The 8,254-nt window shown below is 37.5% G+C and overlaps 1 non-coding gene across 1 annotated transcript; it reads right to left on the bottom strand.

Moving 5' to 3' along the window:
- Positions 1–7,770: 7,770 nt before the first annotated feature.
- Trnaw-cca (transfer RNA tryptophan (anticodon CCA)) lies at positions 7,771–7,842 on the bottom strand. The gene has a single exon. It is a non-coding gene; the product is annotated as a tRNA-Trp (tRNA).
- Positions 7,843–8,254: the final 412 nt, after the last annotated feature.

Here is an 8,254-nt window from a genome sequence, read left to right as displayed (position 1 = left end):
TACAAAAGTGACTGAATAGAGTTGGAACCATGGACGATGCTCTTATGATAAGTAGTTTTAAACAATGGGTATTCGAAGTGGTAGAAATGATTAAATAATAGAATATCTCCTTGAGTTTTTGAAAGTCACAACTAATCACTGACATAACAACCTCATTTACTAGAAATCGTGGCTGCAGCTCAACATCTTCAACCCCAATTCACGTTGGAAGAGCGTATTTTTATGGTTGTGACATTCGGTAGCACATGGAGTCAAGCAGAAATCGTAAGATTGTTTATAGCTCATTTTCCAAACTTATGTCTTCCATCAAGGCATACAATTACACATAACTATGAGAAGTATGTGGATTTGTTAACAGAAATGCTGGCTTTAGTGGTCGCCCCAGAACAGCTAGAAGCCAAGCTGAACTTACTTTCAAAATCCTATTGTTTTGTACTTATGGATGCAAAATCTGTTCTCAGTTTTACCAATGGTATCTCAGGGATATGAGAAGTTACTTTATTTATAAGATAATTTGAAAGAAATTTCATGACTTCATTTATATATTTTAAAGAAAGATCATATTATCATTAAGTTCATGTTAATTATATGAAGAAACACGACTTATAATTCTTTTGTGTCAGTTCTTTGATGTTTAATGCACGATAAGCATATCTACGCGGTACAAACTTAATGTGCGCAAACATGGCAAAAGTGGCCCAACACGTTTTCTGGACGTTTTAATTAATCGGACATAACTTTTGAACCCAAGCTAGTAAAGAAACCAACTAAACGTCTTCTTGTAGCCAAGATATTACTGATTGTATTGCATATAACATTTGTGCCATAACTCTTTTAGTTTTTTCCTGAGAAGTCAAAATGCAATTGTATAAATTTTATTGTTACACCCTGTATTTAAAGTATGCCGATTACAGGAACCTGCGGAAACAAATAATCTTACCAATCGTTTTGCGGTGGCATTACAAAAGTTCTTGAATTGTGATAAAGCTACACTAAATATGTCCTATGTACAAATATTTAGGTAGTAGGGAATATCTATAATACTCATTCCCCTCAGTATTACTAACACCGATCATATAGATAAACACATATCACTCTTTATTCCCGATAAAAAAAAACCAACATATCAAGATTCGATCACATACATGACATAAATTGCTCGATATTCATGTTATTAGGACACTAAAAATAGGTCTTTGCTATATATTCGGTCACGAATAATGTCGAATGCATAGGAGTCGGGTTGAATGCTTGCTTCTATAGGCACTTATTGGTTACTCAGACCGTTTGCGCTATTTTCAATACATTTATTGCCATGAATAATTCCATACGGGAGACAAGGCAGACCAATATACTCAGTGAAGAAAGCTCACGTGTTTTAGATGCAGGAGTAAACCGAACCCGCGAGAGCAAGTATGTACTGAAAACCAAATGCACATGAAATCATCTAGGAACGTTTGAAGCTCGAACCCGGGACCTCTGTAGTGCAAAGCGAGGACAGAACTACTACGCTTATGCTGGTTTCATACTACCCTGCCGCTTGCCGCTGAACGGCGTGGCGCACGCGCATTGCAAACAAACGGACACAATCAAGGCTTGTCATTGGTTGAAACGCCCTGCCGCTTGCCGCTCCGGCAAGCGGCAGGAAAGTCTGACAGGGGCATTACACTCAATAGATATCAATAGATATGGACTGATTTGTCTTCATGGGTTAAGTAAAGACGTGATGGATAGTATAAGAGTTTGAAAGATAAATAAGTGTGCATGTGGGGAATGTAGAGACGGTTGAACCAGAGACATCCGATTGCAGTTGGACGTGTTTGTATTGACCGTGGGAGAAAGGATAGCTTACTTCATCAAATGTAATATGATTTCTGTACTTTAATTAGCATTGGGTTAGATCGTATAGTTTCCTTATAGTTTTTGACAATTTGGTTTTCAAGTATATTTGAAGCGGAACAGACGAAACTTGAAAGTTTCATTTTGCACCGGGTTTAACATGGGGCAACATGTATAGTAAACATGAGGCTGGCTACGCAGCTTATTTTAAGCAAATTGGAAACCACTATTTTTCATTATTATTTTTAAACATGGTAGTATAGATAAGTTGACCTCAATGTTTATCAACAAAGGCAAGGGACTGGTATACCGATATGCTTGAGTGAACCGCATACAACCATTACACTCTTTAATAGCCTTATTGTGATGAGCATCCTTATTGTGATGTGGCGAGAGTTTAAAAACACGGGCCCTGAACAAAATATGATGCGCGAGCATACCGTCAGGCAAAAAAACAATGGAAATTGTGATGATACGTGCGCATACTGCCAAGCATTGACGTCAGAAGTCAACTCATCTATAGTAAACCAAAACATTTTACCACCATGATCTCCAATATACGCTTTCATTCCGCTATGCTATTCTCACTTTGCTGATTTTATCAATATATAGTATACTATATTAAACATTCTAGAAAAATATCGTTCACAATCTTTAAAATAAAAAGCCATAGCAACAAACAAGTTATACAAAATAACTTTGTTAAAATTTAACAATGTTCAAAAGGAGCAGAAAAAACATTGACCCCGACGTGATTCGAACACGCAACCTTCTGATCTGGAGTCACGGAGTCAGTTGCAGTATGGTCGACTCAATTATCTTTTAATACACATATTCGTCTCTTCGCTTTTACAACGCGTGATACATATACAACCTTGCACGCTTTGTGTAATACTTTTATACAATTCTATGGAAAACAAGTGTAAGGTGTTTACTTGTGACAGGCAGAAATTAGTGTAACAAATAAACAGAAGTCCTCTTTGAAGTATGCACGTACCACCACCGAAATACTTGACTCAACATACTGGGACAGTTTGACCGACATTTCAGGAATAACCCTAGGCAAAATTCACGTGGACTAAAATACAAATTAATCATTCTACGTTTTTTGACTAAAGGCTTCAACAAGTCATTGGTGGCACTAGGATCCACAACATGCTCATCTATTAAGGCACAGTTTTTTTAAACACCAATACATTTCTACATTTATTCAATGACCTTTGTCAATTTGAGTACAAAAACTCATACTCTGCAACTCGAGGTCAAATTTGAGTGAGGTCATTGGAGTGAGGTTATTGTGGTCCATAGTATGGTGTCCGAAATGCTCTAAGGTTGCTTTTTCCCAATATAAGATCTCGACACTGGGAGCTATTGGGACATGTTTGCTATTCATATTCTTAATGGGTAAAGCTTTATCTCATATAAGCTATTGTAAGAATTATCTTGTTTGACAAATTGATTTGAAAATAATTGATGATTTACCGATTAAGGTAAAGAGCAAATGTAAGTAATGTAAAGATCGTAACTGTTCAATGCTCGCAGTTTGAAGCGACCTGGTTTTCTTTGGCTTTTTATTTTGCTTTGTTGGTCCAGTATAGTATAACCACTTACTAGAAAATTTGTACAAACTATTCTCCAACATCCTCGTACTTTGTATAATGTGTCAGCATAGTCTACAAAAAAAGCAAAGGCTAATGTAAATGGTTTAGCATAACGTTGTACTATAATATTTAAAGGAAAAGGTAATAATTATGAAAATTAACGTTAATGGTAGCTTATTTCATTAAATGTAATATGATATGTACTTTAATTTGCATTGGGTTAGATCTCTTAACGCGGCTGTGTACTCTAGACATTGTTTCTTTCGCGAAATTGAGCTTTTTTGAAATGTATTTACTTTGTTATGTTTTTATAAATACAAGGAAAGAAAATCCAGATTTGTTAACTCCAACTACTCTATTTTATGGATTTTATTTCACTATTTCACTGTTTCCGCAATTTAAAAGGAAAGAAAATCTTTGTTGTACCATCGGGGTATACGCGCGCAACAACGCGTCGCGTTTTGTAGACGCGCAATTTGTTAACGCACAGATACGCTACACATACGCAACGCTTATCTACATGCGCGGCGCATCTTATGGAAGCACCGCGGAAGCACTGATTTCATAAAAACCTAGCGGTCAAATGGCTCCGTTTTAGCTGATAAAATGTGAATTTTTTCAAGTTCTTTCCCTGGATTTAAACATCAAGATATGAATAGATTTCGCCCAAACTTCTCAAGGGGCTGTGGATTTACCCGATGTTCACGTAATGTAAGGTAGAAAAACGAGAACTGCCGCATTCTCCTGTGAGCTTCGATCGAAGTGCAAAATGTGACCACTTTAAACTTCAACGGCCTTTATTTGAATGTTCATTTTCTCGGTAAAATGACGATTTAGGTACACGATAATAGGTCTGTCACATTACGACGGACTGGATCAACGTACATCACCGAATACAAAAATATTTTATTCGGTGGAAAAATCACCAGTTCGGCAGAAGTTTCGGTGGGATTTTGGGTCCGATTCCCGTTCGTCTCTCTATGCGTTGTGGCCGCTAATAATCCTGCAGGCGTCTTATATCCGATCGTTCAACGTCCGACAAATGACCGGATTTCGGGGTCCGATTCCCGTTCGTTTCTCTATGCGTTGTGGCCGCTAATAATCCTGCAGGCGTCTTATATTCGATCGTCCAATGTCCGACAAATGACCGGATTTGCGGGTCAACGTCTGACAAACGACCGGATTTAGGGTCCGATTCCCGTTCGTCTCTCTATGCGTTGTGGCCGCTAATAATCCTGCAGGCGTCTTATATTCAATCGTTCAACGTCCGACAAATGACCGGCGAATCCGTCGCATGTGGCACCAACAGGGACGTCCACCCTATCAGAAAAGTGGGGAGGAGAGGGTGTTTGAGAGGGTTTTTGACCCCTTAGAGGCAGTGACGTAGCAAGCACTTTTTCAGAGGGTGAACAAAGTGGGGAAAGACAACTTTAAGGGGAAAACTTTGACGAAAATGGTCAAATATTGGCTAATAAGTACAAAAGGGCTACAAATCTTATATATCAGGGCAACCAGCGTCCGGGGGCAATAGAGGCTAGAAACCTTTGGACAATGAAGGCCCAATTGAAGCCATTTGTCATATTTTTGGATCAATTTTAGCACTATTATTGGGTACTATTTTAGTTTGAAACAACCGCAAATTGGTGAAACGAAAGCCTAATTGAAGCCATTGAAATGTTTTCACCATTATTGTATAATATAAACAATTGCTTTAAAAATAACACGTGGATGTCCATAGCAGAAGCAAAAATGAAGGTCCAATTGAAGCCATTTGCATTGGGACTGTAGGGCCTATTTACATTATTAGGCCTAGGCCTATTGTGTAAAAATTTAGTTTTAAAAATGGAAAATTTGGAAAATTGTTTTTGGTGCATCATTTTTACACTATTATTGCCTTAAACAAAAAAAAAAGAAGGCCCGAACTGAATTTGCAAAATTTAAAATGTTACACTGGTCCACTGATGACACTTAGATATAAGACTTCAGACTCGTAATTTCAGGTAAAGCATGCATGGATTTATATGTTAAAGTCAGTAATAGACCTAAGTCCGTCTTAAATACTGACTTTGGTGACAAAATGTCACGGGCCCTACATATCGACGGGCCGGCAGTAATTTTCACAGGCTTTTGGGCCAAGGACCCACCTTTAAGCACTGCCTATAATAATCACAGGCCTATACTTAGGCTTACTATATACTATCCTGGGCCTACTCAATAACGTACAATTTAACCTTTTCCATGTTTTCTTTCTTTTTCTTTCTTGTCAATCACTAAAACTGGTAGGAATTTGATATTGCGTCCTCTACCCTTCCGAAAGTGCCCTCCTCAATACTACTTACATGCATAGGCCTACTAAATTACGTGCAATTTAACTTTTTCTTCTCTCTCTCTTCAATTTTTCTCACTTTCTTTTCTTTTTCTCTCCTTTCCCCTTTTTTCTACTTGTCAGTCACTAAAGTACTGGGGGAAATATGATATTGCGTCACACACCCTTCAGAAAGCCCCCCCCCCAGGAGCGATGCACAGGTTCGCCCGATGCCCGCATCCGGCACAAGCGCCTGAGAAACCTTGCAAACACCTGCGGTATATAAACGAAAGAATAACGAACAAACCCAGGGTATATATACAGAACAGTACGAACACACATCGGACAACTTCCGAACATGTGTATTCGAGACATTTGTTTCAAGTTTTGTGCATGCACAAAACTTGAAACGTATTGTCGACGGACTAAACAAACATCACCTAACACGAAACGCATTTGGCGGATAATAGCAGGACATATGAAGAACATAAAACGAACATTGACGAACACTAACGGATTTGCTAAAATACCACCCGTTTCTTATACGGAAGGCCGATCCGGTGTAGTGTGACACTAACACGGTCTGGGTCAACGTACATCACCGAATGCAAAAATATGCTATCCGGTGGTGAAGGCCTCACAGGAACGTATTTGCAACGAACACGGGCCGAGTGCAACGAACAAAGAACGAACATGAACGAAAGGAGAGCGAACAAACTCCGGCAATATGCAGCACCATACGAACACACATCGGATAAATACCGAACATGTGTATTCGGTACACCCGTTTCAAGTTTTGTGCATGCCGACGGACTTCACGAACATCACCTAACACGAAACGCATTTGGCGGATGATAGCAGGACATAAAAAGAACATAACACGATCATTGACGAACAACAACGGATTTACTAAAATACCATCCGTTTCTTGTACGGAAGACCTATTCGGTGTAGTGTGACAGGCGCATAACTCAATAAATACAGCATCTATAGGTAAGCAATTATGCTCATCATAAAAAGCATGATCGACTTAAGAAACGGTTTTCTCATTTTTTATATTTTGGTCTATTTCCGATTTTAGGCATCATTTTGTGCAAATAGGCGTTTGTGAATTTTAAAAGTTCATTTTGATGCCTTATATGGTCAATATCTCAAAAATAAGGCCAATATCAAAAACTAAAAAAACGTTTTTGGAATGGTGTCTCAAGATTAAGAAAAAATAAAATGAAAAATTTTGGAAAGAGTGTTTTTTTATGATGTACCGAACAAAAATTGCCAAAACTCACTTTTTTGTGATTTTCTTCATAATTGTTGTTTTACACCAAATCTGTATTTATATTAAGATTCATTGATGTATTGCCTTTATAAAAATGTATACTTTTATATGTCTTGCGTGAATAATTACAAAGTTATGGCACTTTTACTACATGCATGTCTGGGAGTACACAGCTGCCTTAAGTTCTCTTATTGTTTTTGACGATATTTGAAGCTGAACAGAAGAAAATTGGAAGTTTCATTTTTCACCGGGTTTAACATGAGACTGGCTACGTACCTTATTAAACAAAAATTGGAATCCACTCGTTATTATTATTTTTACCAACAAAAGCCCTTAGTGCATGGTAGTAAACAACAATGATCCCCATGATTTAAAATACTCGTTTACGCACTTATACTGTACTCATGTCGCTGAATTTTCAATAGCATATAATATTAAATATAAAACAATGTCTCTTTCGAAACAGACGAAAGTGGGAAGTTTCATTTTGCACCGGGTTTAATTTGAAACAAATTTGAAACCACAATATGCTTTCATGCCGTTATACTGTTCTCATTTTGCTGATTTTATCAATATATTATAGTATTAGATATAACAGTGTATTTTCAGATAGTATACTACATCATACAATCTAGAAAAGTATCGTTTACAATCTTTGAAATAAAAATCAATAGCCAAAAAAAAAAATTATAAAAAGTAACTTCTTCAAAATTTAACATTGTTTATATAAGTGCGGAAAAATAAAACATTGACCCAGACGTGATTCGAACACGCAACCTTCTGATCTGGAGTCAGACGCGCTACCATTACGCCACGGAGTCAGATACAGGATGATCGACTCAATCATCAGTTAATATTCAATTACATTTACATTACGTAACATAACGGTGCTGCATTCACCTATTGTTTCCGATTCGAGCGCTGACCATAGTGCACTTACGTCCACGGCGAATTCACCGTGACCTTTCCAGCCATAAACCCGCTTATTGAAGATTAAACCGATATATGCAGTACTTAACCATTATATAGTAATCTATTGTCAAATGCAAATTTATTACCACCTGATAATATTGATCCAATGAGCGACCGAATTGTCCGCTACGAACGACTAATCCAATCGATAATGATTCTATTGACATGTACGAGCGTATCTCCACTGACCGAGTTTTGGGATATTTTTCACTGGTTTGCAGCTGTTTGCTATCATTTTATTATAAGGACTATGTCAATTAT

Source organism: Amphiura filiformis, chromosome 8 (assembly GCF_039555335.1).
Source record: "Amphiura filiformis chromosome 8, Afil_fr2py, whole genome shotgun sequence".
Lineage (NCBI taxonomy): Eukaryota > Metazoa > Echinodermata > Ophiuroidea > Amphilepidida > Amphiuridae > Amphiura > Amphiura filiformis.
Note: the sequence above shows the minus strand (reverse complement) of the source record. Positions and strands in the feature narration are given on the sequence as shown.